This window comes from Mobula hypostoma, chromosome 21 (genome assembly GCF_963921235.1).
Source record: "Mobula hypostoma chromosome 21, sMobHyp1.1, whole genome shotgun sequence".
In the NCBI taxonomy this organism is placed as follows: domain Eukaryota; kingdom Metazoa; phylum Chordata; class Chondrichthyes; order Myliobatiformes; family Myliobatidae; genus Mobula; species Mobula hypostoma.
The window spans coordinates 63,468,295-63,486,901 of NC_086117.1; the positions used below are offsets into that span (position 1 = coordinate 63,468,295).

General features: G+C 43.2%; 1 protein-coding gene across 8 annotated transcripts in view; it reads left to right on the forward strand.

Moving 5' to 3' along the window:
* The window catches only part of hic2 (hypermethylated in cancer 2), a 322,552-nt gene that overhangs the window by 135,217 nt on the left and 168,728 nt on the right, over window positions 1-18,607 (forward strand). Inside the window, exon 1 of one of the 8 annotated variants that reach the window (XM_063074150.1) lies at window positions 10,389-10,516. The exons of the other annotated variants lie outside the window; for them this stretch is intronic. The gene's annotated coding sequence lies outside the window, so the exon portion shown is untranslated. Of the gene's footprint in view, window positions 1-10,388; window positions 10,517-18,607 lie in introns of those variants that run through there. 8 annotated transcript variants of the gene reach the window in all.

The following is an 18,607-nucleotide window of genomic DNA, read 5'->3' on the forward strand; positions in this document are numbered from 1 at the left end:
GTGCCTAAGACGTTTGCACAGTACTATATTTGTCAATGCGGAGCGGAGAGCGAGTTTCTAAATCTGGCAGGATCAAAGGATATTGGGAATGGTGAGTTTGGAGCGCCATGGGAGGGGTGTGGGACAGGTGGCAGAGAAGGAGTGCCAAAGTGGGTGGGGAAATGGCATGGGTGCAGACACACCCAGGCATAAGGTTACTTGATTCCAAGCAATTGGTTTATTGATCATTACAGAATGTCTCTCTGGTGCTTCCTGCTCCCTCCCATCTCCCTTCCCCTTTTCCTAACCACGATTCCCCTCTCCCTGACCCCTTCCCACTCTCAGTCCACAATAGAGACTCATATCAGAATCAGGTTTATCATCACTCACATATGTATGATGTTTTTCCTTTTGCACATAGTGTGCAAGAGTCTTTAGTCTCCCTAGCTATAAATGTGTACCTGCAGCTTTTACACAGTACTGTATGTCAATGTTTGCACGCTATTCCAAGGCAAGTACTTCTCTCTCTTTTGCCTGGAGATTCTGGCAAAAGAATTCACTGGTAGCGGAAGTCTATCAGCGGCTTTTACTCTCACTGTATGTGACATGGGATATTGTCTTCATCCCCATGACAGGCTTGGGAAGAGAAAAGTGCTGTTAGTCAGTCTTTGTCCTGAGGTGTGAATGATTTATATGTCCAGGAGCGACAAGTCCATTTCTCTTCATTAATCCATTTGAGTTGCTGCCAGGTTCTTGGTGTATTGCTCATCAGTACAGATCTCGTGAATGTTTTCTTGCATGCCAGCTTTGCCCGGAAAAATCATTTGAACAAGATCGTGCAAATTTGTGGCTTGTGGGTTTTATTGCAAATGGTCTGTTTGACTTCCTTGGCATAGGCGAAGTGGATTATCTCAGGAAAGGAGCGAAAGTTGTAGCCAAGCAATTGATTATGTTATTCAGCTGCTTGGCCCAGTATTGATCAGAATGTAATATTACTGTTTTATCTGATATGCCGGAGAAGCTTCGTTTAATATAGATTATTTGTGAGCTTTCAGAACAAACTCACCTTGTGCTGCTTTGTTGAGAAATAACATAAAATCCAATTGTGGACGATTTCACAGAACCTGAGAAACCACAGTTTCTACTTGTTCTAAGAAAAGCTTGCATTGATATAGCACCTTTCACTTCCTCTGGGTGTCCCAAAGTGAGCAATCAAGAGTAGTTTTGGAAGCAAAGTATTCTACACAACCAAAGCAATGCTCTTGAATGGAAAATGGTACAAAAAGTAGTGGATACGGCCCAGTCCATCATGGGTAAAGCCCTCCCCAACACTGAGAACATCTATATGACATACTGTCACAGGAAAGCAGCAACTATCATCAGGGACTCACTCCAACAGGCTCAGGAACAGTTATTATCCTTCAACCATCAGGCTCTTGAATGAAAGCAGATAACATTTGACAAGGTTCCATACGGTAGGCTTATTCAGAAAGTTAGAAGGCATAGGATCCAGGGAAGTTTGGCTAGGTGGATTCAGAATTGGCTTGCCTGCAGAAAGCAGAGGGTCATGGTGGAGGGAGTACATTCGGATTGGAGGGTTGTGACTAGTGCTGTCTCACAAGAATCTGTTCTGGGACCTCTACTTTTCATGATTTTTATTAACGACCTGCATGTGGGGTAGGAGGGTGGTTTGGCAAGCTTGCAGATGACACAAAGGTTGATGGTGTTGTGATGTGTAGAGGATTGTCGAAGATTGCAGAGAGACATTGATAGAATGCAGAAGTGGACTGAGAAGTGGCAGATGGAGTTCAACCCGGAGAAGTGTGAGGTGGTACACTTTGGAAGGACAAACTCCAAAGCAGAGTACAAAGTAAATGGCAGGATACTTGGTAGTGTGGAGGAGCAGAGGGATCTGGGAGTATATGTCGACAGATCCCTGAAAGTTGCCTCACAGGTAGATAGGGTAGTTAAGAAAGCTTATGGGGTGTTAGCTTTCATAAGTCGAGGGATGGAGTTTAAGAGTCGCGATGTAATGATGCAGCTCTATAAAACTCTGGTTAGGCCACACTTGGAGTAGTGTCCAGTTCTGGTTGCCTCACTATAGGAAGGATGTGGAAGCATTGGAAAGGGTACAGAGGAGATTTACCAGGATGCTGCCTGGTTTAGAGAGTATGCATTATGATCAGAGATTAAGGGAGCTAGGGCTTTACGCTTTGGAGAGAAGGAGGATGAGAGGAGACATGATAGAGGTGTACAAGATATTAAGAGGAATAGATAGAGTGGACAGCCAGTGCCTCTTCCCCAGGGCACCACTGCTCAATACAAGAGGACATGGCTTTAAGGTAAGGGGTGGGAAGTTCAAGGGGGATATTAGAGGAAAGTTTTTTTACTCAGAGAGTAGTTGGTGCGTGGAATGCACTGCCTGAGTCAGTGGTGGAGGCAGATACACTAGTGAAATTTAAGAGACTACTGGACAGGTATACGGAGGAATTTAAGGTGGGGGGTTATATGGGAGGCAGGGTTTGAGGGTTGGCACAACATTGTGGGCCGAAGGGCTTGTACTGTGCTATACTGTTCTATGTTCTATAACTTCACTCAACTTCACTTGCCCCATCATTGAAATGTTCCCACAACCTATCGAGTCACTTTCGAGGACTCTTCATCTCGTATTGAGATACAGGGCAGAAAAGGGCCTTATGGCCATTCAAGCGTCATCGCCCACCAACCCACTGATTTAACCCCAGTCTAGTCTCAGGACAATTTACAATGACCAATTAACCTACCAACTGGTACATCTTTGGATCATGGAAGGAAACCAGAGCACCCGGAGCAAACTCACGGAGTCATGGGGAGAACATACAGATTCCTTTTAGGCAGCAATGGAAATTGAACCCAGGTCTCTAATACAGTAAAGCATTGTGCTAGCCACTACACTACCATGCGGTGGGAATTGAACCTGGGTCGCTGGTACTGTAAAGCGTTGTGCTAACCACTACAGTGCCGGGAAAATATATTTCAACTCCTTCTAAGAAAAGCATGCATTTATATAGCACCTTTATGCATCCTTTGGATGTCCCTGCACTAAAGTATAGTCCATGGACCCCTTGCTTAATGGTATTGGTCCACTGGCATAAAAATGGTTGGGAACTTCTGGTATAGTCTGAAAGGAATCTTAATGTATTAGCAGGCTTCTCATATTGCATATATATGCAAACTACGTTCCCTGTTTATTACAGAGGATGATCAAAGATGGTTGTATTTAAAAAAAAAAGTGACTAGCACTCTCGCCAGACTTTACTGTGCTTTGATGAAAAGAAATAGCTTTGTTATTCTTTCCTCAGCTGCTGACTGAACAGATGATAGATTAGTCCAGCAACACATACAAAACACTAGAGGAACTCAGCAGGTCAGGCAGCATCTATGGAGATGAATAAACAGATTATTCTAGCATTTTCAGTTTCTATTGCATTCCCTGTCTCACTTTAATCTGTCAAAACTGGACCATCAGGAGAAGACGAATCTCAGAGTTGTACACTGTATACGTACTTACCTTGAACCTTGAACCTGGACCAGGGAGAAAATGGAAGCCTGGAAACTTAAAAGAGAAAAGATCCCTTCGAATAAGCAAATGTGTGCCATTTTGGCTTTGGTGGAGAAATGCTCAGTGCCAAGGTCCAAGTGATATTTTTGATAGAGTTTCTCCGCAAATCCATTGCTCGGCAGGTCAGGCAGTATCTGTAATGAAAGAACGATGAGGTAAAATTTCAGATCTGTTAATGTTTCTGTAGGACTCAATCATCAGCAGTATTTTGCTTTCTAGACTGGGTCCCTCCTAAATTCTGTCTGAAAAAGTTGGTCCTGCAGTCAGGAAGATGAGCTAGTAGCTCCCATCTCCTCTCCCGAAAATGTTGGGTCTTCCTCCAAATATCAAGCAGATCCAAGTCATTATTTCGATCTTAAATGAAAAGCCTTCACCAAATAAATCTGGATGAATATTGGGAGGATTGAGAACTAACTGATGCAGTGAAGGGGCAGCACCTGAAGAGCTGTTGTGGCAATCATCCATTTGATGCGTGGTGTAATTCCTCAATGGGGGATAAGAGAATTGTGCATTTTAACCCTTGGAAGCAAGCATGGCAACCATATTCTGCATTTATCTTGTGATTTGTAAATCAGTGTCTGGAAATCGGAGAGGGTTCAAAGGAGGTTCATGAAAGTGATTCCGGGATTGAAAGGCTTATCATATGAGGAGCGTTTGATGGCTCTGAGCCTGTATTCACTGGAATTCAGATGAATGGGGGTGGGGGGGGTGCGGATCTCATTGAAACCTATCAAATGTTGAAAGGACTTGTTAGAGTGGATGTGAAGATGATGTTTGCTATGGTAGGGGAACCTAGGACCAGAGAACACAGCCTCAGAGTAGAGGGACATCCTTTTAGAATGGAGGTTTGGGGGAATTTCTTTAGCCAGAGAGTGGTGAATCTCTGGAATTCGTTGCCACAGGCAGCTGGCTGAGTCTATAACCTTCTGCAGCCTCTTGCAATCCTGTACATTAGAAATTCCGTACCAGACAGTGATGCAACCAGTCAGAATGCTCTTCACCATAGATCTGTAGAAATTTGTAAGTCTTTGGTGAAGTGTGTGTGTGTGTGCGTGTGTGTGTGTGTGTGTGTGTGTGTGTGTGCGCGTGTGTGCGCACGCATCTATCTTCCTGTCTCTCTTTCAAATGGTTTAACCGAACACAACTCAGCCATAAGAGTGATGGTCCAAGTGTGTGCTATTGCAGTCTCTGTTGATTAATTGAGTGACTTTCACAGACCAAAAGTACGATCATTTTCCATCTATGTGACAATTTCTCTTGCTGCAGGGTCAGATCATGTTCCATTCCTTTCTTCTTTAATACTAATACTTTTGCATGTATCCGTTCTGAAGGTTTTCCAAATGTAGTTTTAGTACACTTTTATATTGTAACTTCTAATTAACCAGTTAGTGGTTTAGTATTGAATAGAACCAATTCCCCTCTACCTACACAGGGCAGGTAAACAGCCACCCCTTATAAAGTCAGTGCCTTGTCAATTCCACTTCAATCAGTCAGTCCCCCTCAACATAAAAAATATACCGTCCACTCTGCCATCCTGCGCTGGGATAATTTCAAGTCTCAAATCGCTGAAGGATCTTGGAAGAGGATGTTAGTCCATGTGTTTCAAACAGACAAACGTAGAAAGAAATAACTTCATGCCATATAGGATCAGAATTGTCTGCTGCACAATTCAGTCATGACTGATTATTTTCAGTCCCATTCTCTTGCCTTTTTTTCATAACTCTTAAGCCCCCAACTAATCAAGAACCTGTCAGTCTCTGCCTTAAGTACATCCAGTGACTTAGCCTCCACAGTCCTCAGTGGCAATGGATTCCACAGATTCACCAGTTTCAGAAGAAATTCCTCCTCACCTCAGCTATGAAGGGACTTTTCTTCATTCTGAGGCTGTGCCTTCACATTCTCGACTCTGTAACTGATGGGAACATCTTCTCCAGGTCAACAAGGAATGTTGTGTCATTTGGCAGGGTACGTGTGTACTGTTGAATGACAATTAACTTGAACTTGATCTCTGCCCAGGCCATTCAGTCCAGAAGAGCAGAGAGAATAGATCTTTCAGCCTTATCTCTGGCAGGCCATAATAAGATGGGGGTGCATTCCTTTTTTTGGGTGACAGTGGAGATATGTCTCTACCAACGGATGTGTAAGGCACTTCTTCCCTCCACTAGCCTGCAGGTCACCCTTGGGCAAGGTGTAGCACCTGCTTAGCTCCTTAGCCTCCTCCCTTCCCGATCGGGGTCACATGAAGCCATGGGAGCAGCTGGTGGATGGTTGTATGAGCAGCCGGTGCAGATCACAAGTCCTGGTTGTGTGACCACTGACACCAGGCAGGCAATCTCTGAAGAGTATTGATAATGGCTGGGGTCACCCATCTTGCCCAGAAGAAAGCAATGGCAAACCACTTCTGTAGAAAAATTTGTCCAAGAACAATCTTGGTCAAAGACCATTATCACCATGTGCTATGACGCGGCACATAATGATGATATCATATGACGTAGCACATAATAATGATGACAATGCATTCATTTGGATGTTTAACACACACACATAGAATGCTGGAAGAACTCAGCAGGTCAGGCAGCATCTATGGAAGAGAATAAGCAGCTGAAGTTTCAGGTTGAGATGCTTTATCAGGGCGCTTTTTTTTTGGTGTTTCAGCTGAGTTTCCATGTGCCCCTAATGCATGACCCCTAATGCATGACCTCTAGGTTCTCAGTGTTAATCCAGATGCTCCACTTTGGAGTAGTCATGGTCCAAGGATTCTCAGAGGTTGGTTGGAATGCTGCAATTTTTTTTATTGTAATAAAGGACTACTGCGCATAAACAGACCCTTTGGCCCATCAAGTCCATGCTAAACTGTTATTACGCTTAGTCCCATCAACCTGCACCTGGTCCATTATCCTCAACAACCCTCCCATCCATTTACTTATCCAAACTTCTCTTAAATGTTGAAATTAAAATGGCATGCACCATTAAAATGACATGCATCTCACCAGAGGATGGTGAGAGTGTGGAATGAGCTGCCAGCACAGGTGGTGCGTGCGAGCACAGTTTCAATATTTAAGAAAAGTTTGGATAGGTACATGGATGGTAGGGGTATGGAGGGCTATGGTCTCGGTGCAGGTCGATGGGAGTAGCCAGTTTAAATTATTTAGCTTGGACTAGATGGACCAAAGGGCATGTTTCTGTGCTGTACTTTTCTGTGAGAACGATATCTTTCCTTCGGGCAGGTAAGCACAACTAAGCAGAAATGTGAATATCCTTGAATGGATTCCTTGATTCAGTAATCTCTGAGGTAGCAGAATGGTTCATTCTTGATGAAGAAAAACATCGTCCTTCTTCTGACTTACTCTTCCACAAAATTGCTTGGGTGGCCGAATAACAGCAAATCTTCCAGGTTCAAGATTGTTGTCATACATACAATGAAATAAAACAACGTTCCTCTGGACCATGGTGCAGCCACAAAACATGTATCACACCCAGCATATAAACCAAGATATTGCAATGAACAAGTTAATAAAATAGTTAATTCAAATTGCATGCAGCACAGGTAAACAGTAAGCAGCTCGCTGTCCTAGTGACGAGACCTCGGGGTGGCAGGGTATTCATTAGTCTCTCAGTCTGAGGAAAGACGCTGTTACTCAGTCTGGCAGTCCTAGTCTTAGAGTCATAGAAAAGTGCAGCACAGAAATAGGCCCTTCTGCCCATCTAGTCTGTGGCAAACCACTTGCACCAGGACCATAGCCCTCCATACCCTTACTATTCATGCAGCTATCCAAACTTCTCTTAAGCATTGAAATCGAGCTCACATGCACCACTTGTGCTGATAGCTCGTTCCACACTCTCACCACCCTCTGAGTGAAGATTTCCCCTCATGTTCCCCTTATTCTTTTCACCTTTCACCCTTAATCAATAACCTCTAGTTGTAGTCCTACACCCCCTCAGTGGAAAGCGCCTGTTTGCATTTACTTTATCTATACTTCTCATAGCCTCCCAGCCTATACAAAAAATTTGAAATCAGGCTTGCATGTACCATTTGCGCTGGCACCTCATTCCACACTCTCACCACCCTCTGAGTGAAGACGTTTCCCATCATGTTCCCCTTATAAACTTCTCACCTTTCACACTCAACCCATGACCTCTAGTTATATTCCCACCCAACCTCAGTGGAAAAAGCAGCTTGCATTTACCCTGTCTATTCCGTTCAAAATGTTTTAGACTTCTATCAAATCTCCCCTTAATCCTCTCTGCCTTAAGGAATAAGGGCCAAACCTGTTCAGTCTTTCCTAATAACTCAGGTCCCCAGACCCAACAATATCTTTTTAAGTTTCCTGATGGTAATGGGTCAAAGAGATTGTGGGATTGGTGGTAGGGATCTTCAATAGGCCTTCTGTATAAAACGTACCTGGTAAGTGTCACAGATGGGGTGGGGTGGTAGAACCTGGTGATCCTCTCGGAGGTTTTTACTGAGCTCTGCCGTAATTTAATGCCTATAAATCCCACAGAGCAGTAGAATCTGGAGGTCTAACGGTGAATAAAGAAAAGCTCTCCTGTTTTGTTTACAAATGTACAAGTTGCACCATGGGACCCATTTCCATGATGTATTATTTTGGCGTGGACTCTGTGATTTGGTGTTTTATATTCTTGTGTTTCTTGCTCTTTTTTTTTTGCCATTTGCGTGATTTGTTCTTTTCTTTTTGCGCATTGAGAGTGTGATGTTTTTCTGTGAACAGATTCCACGATTCTTCCTTGTTTTGTGGCTGTCTGCAGGGATGTTGAATCTCAGGGTTGAATACTGCGTGCGTAGTGTGATAATAAATGCACTTTGAATGTATACATAATTATGTGGGTGGGGTGGAGACAGCACAGACTGCAGGAAACTATTCCCCCCCGCCCCCCCCGAGGTGAATGCCAGCTAGTGGCATAGTGGCACTTCGGAGCGAAGGCTCCAGAGTCCGAATCCAGCCGGCTCCCTTGCACACTTTCCATCCATGCTGGGTTGAGCATCGAGCTAGCAACTCGGCCTCGTAAATATAAGAAAGCCTGCTAAAAAAACGCCGTCATGATGGCGTCCTGATGACTCCACTTGGAGTTAAGGGCTTTCTTCTTCTTCTTCTTCTTCTTCTTCTTCTTCTTCAGAGGTGAATAAAATTGTCATACATTCAAAGTAAGGGGTTTGAGGTTTCGAGGGGATCTGACGGGGGACCATGTCAGTGACTAGTGCTGTTCCACAGGGATCTGTTTAGTGACCCTGCTCTTTGTGATTTCTAGAAATGACTTGAATGAGGAAGTGGAAGAGTGAGTTAGTAAGTTTGCAGATGATACAATGGTCACTGGTGAGGATAGTGTTGAAGGTTGTTGTACGATGCAAAAGTCCAGGCACCTGTATATAGACTAGCTAGAGTGCCAAAGACCGTTGCACAGTACTGTAGTAATTTTATGTATTGCACTGTTGCTGCTGCAGCAAAATGAGCAAATTTCATAACATATGTGATTGATGATAAACAGGATTCTGATATCTTTATGTGCTTGCTGTTTTGTTTCTGCTGTGTGTGACTGTTGGTACAGTTGTTTGAACCTTGGTCCTGGAGTAACACCGTCTCGTTTGGTTGTATTCATGGATATTCATGTGTAGCTGAATGATGTTTGAATTGAAGTGGAATGTTCTTTGAATCTTATGACTCTATAAATCATAAAATTATCAGCGGTCTCCAGTCTAAAGGGCTGCTTGGTAATGTAGTGGTTAGCACAACACTTTACAGTACCAGTGACTCGAGTTCAATTCCCATCACACGGTAGTGTAGTGGTCAGCACAACACTTTACAGTACCAGTGACTCGGGTTCAATTTCCATCACACGGTAGTGTAGTGGTCAGCACAACACTGTACAGTACCAGTGACCCGGGTTCAATTCCGATCGCACGGTAGTGTAGTGGTCAGCACAACACTTTACAGTACCAGTGACCTGGGTTCAATTCCCATCGCATGGTAGTGTAGTGGTTAGCACAATGCTTTACAGTACCAGTGACTCGGGTTCAATTCCCATCGCACGGTAGTGTAGTGGTCAGCACAACACTTTACAGTACCAGTGACCCGGGTTCAATTCCCATCACACGGTAGTGTAGTGGTTAGCACAATGCTTTACAGTACCAGTGACCTGGGTTCAATTCCTACTGCTGTCTGTAAGGAGTTTGTACATTCTCTCTGTGACCATGTGGGTTTCCTCCAGGTTTCCAGTTTCCTCCCACAGTCCAAAGACGTACCGGTTGTAGATTAATTGGTTATTGTAAATAGTCCTGGGATTAGGCCAGCGTTAAATTGGGGAGGGGGATGGGGAAGCAGGGCAGCACAATGCAAAGGGCTGGAAGGACCTACTCCTTGCTGTATCTCCATAAATAAATGGAATGCTGACAGTACTTTCTTCGCAGCTGCTGATAATTACTAGACTTTTCTGGTTTTGTTTTAGATTTTCCCTTAATTGTTTGCTTTCAAATTAGTTCCACTAATCTTCTGCCCTCCTTAGAACCAGTAGCAAGTAAGAATATGTTGGCGATCCAGTTTTTCAAAATCAAAGAATCTCATCTTTGTTTGGTTTCAAGCTTTTATCCCGGGGCTGAAACAGTACGGTTCACATTGTACCAAGCAAAAACACCATGAGTTATTGAAAACTGGTGGTTAAGCAGCCATATATTCCCAATTTGCTGAATACCTGTTCAGCGGGTTTGACAAGAAAACCAATGGAACCAGTTGTGCAAAACAGAACCATTTACAGACTGAAGCGGACCTTGAACTTCTCCTTGGAGTATGGGTTTTGAAGTAGAGTCAGCACATCTCCTGCTCCATTGATGAAATGTTTTCGTCCCTGCAGTTGATTTTTTCTCTCAGTTGCTCACAGACATTGGATGATCTAAAGACAAGCATGTTCCCTCAGGTTCTTTGCGTAAGTGATAGGTCTTTATACTTTTGGAAAATGTACACTTCTCACTTCATGTTTTCTGTCTACTTTTAGAGTGGTTTAAATTACGGAATGCAGCAACGAAAGACCTTGTATTAGTTATGTAGTAGCAAAGTGGTTAGTTATTTATTGGTATCCATGCTAAAGAGACAAATGAGAGCTCTGAGGAAGGGTCTTGGCCTGAAACATCGACTGTTAACTCTTTTCAGCAGACGCTGCCTGACTTGCTGAGTTCCTCCAGCATTTTGTGTGTGTGTTGCTTTGGTTTTCCAGAATCTACAGACTTTCACCTGCTTGTGAGACAAATTCAAATCCCACCATGGTATCTTTGGGAATGACATTCAATTAATTAAGTTCTAGAATTAAAATTTAGTGCCTGCAGTGGTGATTGTGAAAATCCTCGATCTTTGCAATAACCTAAATGGGAGAAAAAAATATATATATTCCATTATAAATTTGTATGTAATTTTTAATCTGCAATTGGCAAAGTTCAAATGAAATTTATTATCAAGGTACTATCACAATATGCTACCCTGAGATACATTTTCTTGCAGGCATTTATGTGAAATAGTGAAATATAATAGTATTTATGAAAAAAATGCTTAAATAACAAAGACTGACAGAAACCAGTGTGCAAAAGCCATTTGGTTCAGGGGGTAATTAAAGACAGGTGTTGTAAGAAGCTGGCCTGGTTACTAATGCCCACCATGTGAATAATTCTCCTTTAAGGAACTTTTCTTAATGCATACTGTTACAACATTGAGTGTCTGTCATTATGACCAAATAAAGATTAGTTAATTGCTGTTTGTATATACTTATTGTCTGCAACTGTATTTCATGAGTGACTATATCTTAAAAAAATAATTCATTGTATGTGAATTTCTGATTTATGCATACTGTGCAAAAGTTATGTCTATAGGTAGGGTATTTGTCAACAAAGTGGAGACCCACTTTGTAACACCAACAGGAGCAAAGGATGTTGGGAACAGCGAGGGTGAAATGCCTTGGGAGGGTTATGGGACAGGTGGTAGTGAAAGAGTGTTGAAGGGGGGAGTGACGTGGGTGCAGACACATCCAGCCCTGAGACACCAGGCAAGTTTACTTGATTGATCATTACAGAATGTCTCTCTGGTGCTTCCCACTCCCTCCCCTTTTCCCAACCATGATTCCCCTCTTTCTGACCCTTTCCCACTCTCAGTCCACAATAGAGACCCATATCAGAATCAGGTTTATCATCACTCACAAATGTATGAATTTTTTTTGCACAAGCCATACAGTGTAATACATGAAATTACTACAGTATTATGCAAAAGTCTTTAGTCTCCCTAGCTATAAATGTGTACCTGCAGCTTTTGCACAGTACTGTATGTCAATGTTTGCACGCTATTCCAAGGCAAGTACTTCTCTCTCTTTTGCTTGGAGATTGTGGCAGAAGCATCCACTGGTAGCGGAAGTCCTGAGGTGTGAATGATTTGTACGTCCAGGAGCGACAAGTCTACTTTTGTTCTTTAATCCGTTGAAATGCTGCCAGGTTCTTGGCGTATTGCTCATCAGTACAAATCTCGTGAATGTTTTCTCCCTTTCCCTTTTTCCAACCATGATTCCCCTCTCTCTGCCCCCTTTCCACTCTCAGTGCACAATAGTGACCCATATCGGAATCAGATTTATCATCACTCATATATGTCATGAAATTTTTTTTGAGGCAGTAGTACAGTGCAGTATATAAAATTACTACAGTACTGTGAAAAAGTCTTGGGCAGCCTAACTGTATATATGTGCCTATGACTGTTGAACAGTACTGTGTAATTGTAAATTCACAAGGAGCATCTCTGGTTTGCTCTCTCCCTGGTGGCCTGATGTATCCTGTGGCGCACCCTTTGTTCGCACCCTTGTCTGTACAACTACATTGTGATTAGGTATGGGAAGTTTATTCCGAGATTTTTTTTTTGTTTTGTACCTTGTAATTGATCTGTATATAACCACCTAGACTCATTGGGTGATGATCTTGGGTCTTTGAGTTAGAGTTCCAGGCTTATTCCAATAATTTTAATGCAAAATTCTCAGCCAATTCCGCAGTAGAGTGCTGAGGGAGCACCACACCGCCAGCATTTGTACTTCTCAATTGTGACACCAAACCAAGATCCGTCAGCTATGAATGGATGAGGAAAGGAGGAGTGGAGGGTTAGGGCTTAATCAATTTTCACTGGTCAGTATCAATCCCTCAATCAATGGCATAAAAACGAATCTGATCTTTACGATATGTCTGTTTGTGGGACCTTGAAGTCGTAATGCTTCCCACATAAAGAGAGTTTTCATTTGTTACGTCCTGTGTCATATGACGTGGGCGATCATGGTCTTTCCGTGATCATGATTGTCCTTGACAAAGTTTTCCGCAGAAGTGGTTTGCCATTGCCTTCTTCTGGGCAGTGTCTTTACAAGATGGATAACCCTAGCCATTATCAATACTCTTCAGAGGTTGTCTGCCTGGTGTCAGTGGTCACACAACCAGGACTTGTGATAGAGTGACCAAACTTTGCAAACATAAGAAAGTCTGCAGATGCTAGAAATCCAGAGCAACACACAGAAAATGCTGGAGGAACTCAGCATCCATGGAAATGGATAAACAGTCATGTTTTGGGCCGAGACCCACCATCAGGACTCAGTTGTCTGTGATACAGATGGAACATGCTGAAGGATGTGAAGGGTACTGTAGAAGTTCAGGGATTGTCACCTCAGTCTTTTGGTTAGAATCATAGAGCACTAACCACTGGCCAGTGGTGTAGTGGCATCTTCACTGGACTTCAAGGTGAACCAGCTCCTTACTCGCTTTCCATCTTGCTGGCCTGTGTCAAGCTAGCAATTAAAAATAGACAAACTGCTAATGAAACAGCAAGGTTGCTGCCCTATGTGCCACAAGGTGCAGAGAGGAACAACAACATAGAGTACTATAGCACAGAAACAGGTCTTTAGGCCCATCTGGTCTAAACTGAACTGTCTAGTCCCATTGCCCCGCACTTTGACTAATAGTCCTTTGCACCCCTCCCATACACGTACTTATCCAAACTTCTGTTAAATGTTTCAACGGAACCCAAACCCACATCCGCCTCTTTGCTGAGATTGTTTCTCACTGTTACCCACCACACTCCCTCATCCCACTTGATTCCTTAATGCTTGGTCTTTGCTCATTACCTGTTTCCCAAGTTGGTCAGTATTATGATAATGAGGGTGTGGATGTGATGTCAGAGGAGATTGCCTGAGTAACTTAAGTTTCTTTTTCCCAGAGACTGGGTGTGGAGCATTTGAGTGTGATTGCTCGTCACAAAACTGCAAAACACACGTTTGAAAATAACAAGGATCACTCACTCCTGAGAGGAGTCTGAGTGAATATCTAACTAATTATTTAAACCAGTGAGGGCAGCCCTTGCAATTCTGAATTGAAATTGGGGCTGCTAAAATATTCCTGTTGCCAGATTAATCGGAAAAAAAATGAACTTCAGAGAAAAAAAAGCCTTTCAGATTAAACACGAGAAAATCTGCAGATGTTGGAAATTCAGAGCAACACCCACAAAATGCTGGAGGAACTTGGCAGGTCAGGCAGCATCTATGGAAATGAGTAAGCAGTCGATGTTAGGGGCAAAGATCCTTCTTCAGGACTTGTCTATGTTGCTCTGGATTCCTTTTCAGAGGAATTCATGTTGAGCATGCTACATGGTTGTTTACTTTGGAGTAGTTTTACTGGTGAACAGTAGTGTAGTGGTCAGCACAACGCTTTACAGTACCAGTGACCCGGGTTCAATTCCCATCACACGGTAGTGTAGTGGTTAGCACAACACTTTACAGTGCAGGCAACCAGTGTTGCTTTCATGCTGCTGCCTGTAAGGAGTTTCCATGATTGCGTGGGTTTCCTCCAGGTGCTCCAGTTTCCTCCCACAGTCCGAAGACGTACCAGTTGGTAGGTTAATTGGTCATTGTAAATTGTCCTGTGATCAAAGAGCCAGAAGGGCCCTGTTACACGTTGTTTCTCAATAAATAAATAATTAACCCCCCCGGGACATTTTGTTCAGATGAAAGTTTCTATGTAAATGCATGCTTTATTTGTGTACGGATTTGCATTTGTTGAGAAAACAATATCCTTTTGAAGAGACTGATTGTATGTAAAACGGCCATTAACCATGCCCTTTCTCCATCACTGATGTTTGCAAAAATGACAGGTCTCAAAGCCAATGTAAATTTATTATCAGTGTAATTGTATGGCAAAGCAACGCACCCAAAGTGCCGGAAGATCTCAGCGGGTCAGGCAGCACCTATGGAAATGAATAAACAGTCAATGTTTTGTGCCAGGGCCCATTGTCAGGTCTGAGAAGGAAGGAGGAAGATGGCAGAATAAAAAGGTGGGAAGGATGTGATGAAGTGAGGTGGGTGAGAAAGGTCAAGGGCAGGAGAGGAAAGAATCTTTTCGGAGGGGAGAGTGGAGCACAGGAACACAGGAGAACATGAAGGAGGAGAGGTCCTTGGGGGAAGTGGTGGACAGGCAGGAAGAAGTGAAGGCCACAGTGCGTAATAGAGGAATGTGGGGGGGAGGGGAAGGGGGATTGGTTTTGTTCACCCGAAGGGAAAATAGATATTTATGCCATCAGGTTGGAGGCTACCTGGATAGACTATAATGTGTTGCTCCTCCATCCCGAGGGTGGCCTCACCTTTGTACAAGAGGAGTCCTTGAAGCGACTCATCAGAATGGGAATCAGAATTAAGATATTTGGCCACTGGGAAGTTTGCTTTTGGCAGATGAAGCCGCACCCCAATTTACGAACCTGAGATTCATTTACCTGTAAACATACTCATTAAATCTGTAATAGGATCAATGAATGACCGCACTGACTTTGGTGTTCAGCCAGCGTGCAAAAGACAACAAACTCTGCGAATACAAAAAGTAAGAAATAATAATGATAAGTAAATAAATAGATATAAGACCATAAGACATAGGAGCAGATTAGGCCATTCAGCCCATCGAGTCTTCTTCATTCATTCTATCATGGCTGATTCTGGATCCCACTCAACCCCATACACTTGCCTTCTCACCATATCCATTGATGCCCTGACCAATCAGGAAACGATCAACTTCCGCCTTAAATATGCCCACAGACTTGGCCTCTACTGCAATCTGTGGCAAAGTATTCCACAGATTTACCACTCTCTGGCAATAGGTATCGACAACATGAGAGGAAGAGTCATGGAAAGTGAGTCCATTAGTTGCGGGAACATTTCAGTGATGGGGCAAGTGTGGTTATAGTCATAGTAAAGTACAGTAAAGAAACAGGTCCTTCGGCCCATCCTTTTAAACTGCCCAATCACATCGATCTGCACCCAGCCCAGCCCTCCATATCACTGGCAACACACACAAGATGCTGGAGAAACTTAGCTGGCCAGGCTACATTTATGGAAGTGAATATACAGTTGATGTTTCTGGCTGAGAATCTTCATGAAACTTTTCCATACCCCTCCCATCCATATAACTATTCAAGTTGAGTGAAGTTTTCTCCTTTGATTCAATGGGTAGTAACTATTCCTGAACCTGGTGGTTACATTTCTAACTCTGTAAGATCAGACTGTGTACTTAACTTTTCACAAACTGTCATTTAGGATAAAATCATAAGATTAGCTTTACTTCTCAGACATACATCGAAACACAGAGTGAAATGCATCGCTTGTGTTAATGTCCAAAGCAGTCAGAGAATGCGCTGCAGGGAACCTGCAAGTGTTGCCATGCTTCTGGCACCAACATACAGTGCCTGTAGCTTGCTAACCCTGATCAGTGTATATTACAAGGAAGCAGGTTTGATGAGTGAGACAGAAGAGAGTGATGATGAATAAGCACATCAACCATTTAGGCAAACAGTAAAACATTTGACCAAGCATCTAAATTCCCCGAAGTTACACAAACTACGATACTAAAATTCAGCAAATAGATACTTGGCCAAGAGTGCATCCTAAACTCTCCCAATGGGCGTGACCTCACTGTGAAAACGAGTGCCTCAAAGACAAAGGAAGTGTGCCCGAACCTGGACACCACTGCTGTGGTACACAAGGCTATCAATGGGAAAGAGCTGCTACATCCTTCAAGTGGGCCAGTCGATGTTTGACCAATCTATTGGAGATTTTCGAGGAGGTTACCAGGAAAGTGGATGAAGGGAAGGCAGTGGATGTTGTCTACATGGACTTCAGTAAGGCCTTTGACAGGGTCCCGCATGGGAGGTTAGTTAGGAAAATTCAGTCGCTAGGTATACATGGAGAGGTGGTAAATTGAATTAGACATTGGCTCAATGGAAGAAGCCAAAGAGTGGTAGTAGAGGATTGCTTCTCCGAGCGGAGGCCTGTGACTGGTGGTGTGCCACAGGGATCAGTGCTGGGTCCATTGTTATTTGTCATCTATATCAATGACTTGGATGATAATGTGGTAAATTGGATCAGCAAATTTGCTGATGATACAAAGATTGGAGGTGTAATGGACAGTGAGGAAGGTTTTCAAAGCTTGCAGAGGGATTTGGACTGGCTGGAAAAATGGGCTGAAAAATGGCAGATGGAGCTTAATACAGACAAGTGTGAGGTATTGCACTTTGGAAGGACAAACCAAGGTAGAACATACAGGGTAAATGGTAAGGCACTGAGGAGTGCAGTAGAACAGAGGGATCTGGGAATACAGATACAAAATTCCCTAAAAGTGGCGTCACAGGTAGATAGGGTCGTAAAGATAGCTTTTGGTACATTGGCCTTTATTAATCAAAGTATTGAGTATAAGAGCTGGAATGTTATGATGAGGTTGTATAAGGCATTGGTGAGGCCGAATCTGGAGTATTGTGTACAGTTTTGGTCACCAAATTACAGGAAGGATATTAATAAGTTTGAAAGAGTGCAGAGAAGGTTTACCAGGATGTTGCTGGGACTTGAGAAACTGAGTTACAGAGAAAGGTTGAATAGGTTAGGACTTTATTCCCTGGAGTGTAGAAAAATGAGGGGAGATTTGATAGAGGTATATAAAATTATGATGGGTGAATGCAAGCAGGCTTTTTCCACTGAGGCAAGGGGAGAAAAAAACCAGAGGACATGGGTTAAGGGTGAAGGGGGAAAAGTTTAAAGGGAACGTTAGGGGGGTTTCTTCACACAGAGAGTGGTGGGAGTGTGGAATGAGCTGCCAGACGAGGTGGTAAATGCGGGTTCTTGTTTAACATTTAAGAATAAATTGGAGAGATACATGGATGGGAGGTGTATGGAGGGATATGGTCCGTGTGCAGGTCAGTGGGACTGGGCGGAAAATGGTTCGGCACAGCCAAGAAGGGCCAAAAGGCCTGTTTCTGTGCTGTAGTTTTTCTGTGGTTTCTATGATGACCTACACAGTAAAAGCAGCCATTGACCTGCCTCCCCACGTGGCAGTAAATCTTTGAAATGTGAGAGAAAACCCATGTGGTTGTGGGAAGTGCATGCAAACTCCATACATATAGCAGCAGGAATTGAACACCGATCACTGGTGCTGTAAAGCTACCATGCTGCCCTTTTCAATAATTCATATATTTTCCATAGTTCCATTTAATATCAGAGAATGTATACAATATACGACCTGAACTTCTTGCTCTTCACAGACATCCACGAAGCAGAAGTGTATCCCAAAGAATGAGTGACAGTAAAAGTATTAGAGCTCAAACCCCCTTCTACTCCCTGCCCCATGCACAGGAAGCAGGAACACTCCCCCCTCCTCCATTTGCTTCAGCAAAAAGCCTTGGCACCCTCCACCCACCAAACAAGCAATATCCAAGCCCCCTTAGAAGACCATGATCTGCAGTACAACAAAATCTCATTGTTCGACATGCCACATCTCCTTAATGAAGGGGCAGAGAGGTGTCACACAGTGAGAGGGGAGACTAACAAAAATAAAAAAAAACAACTCTCTGATTGCAATGTTAAAGTCTGCTGTGTTGCTTTTTTTTCCTTTCTTGTTAATTATAATGCAAAGTGCTGAAGGAATCTCAGGGTTGTATACTGTATACATACTTGGATACTAAATCTACCTTTGAATTCAGCGGG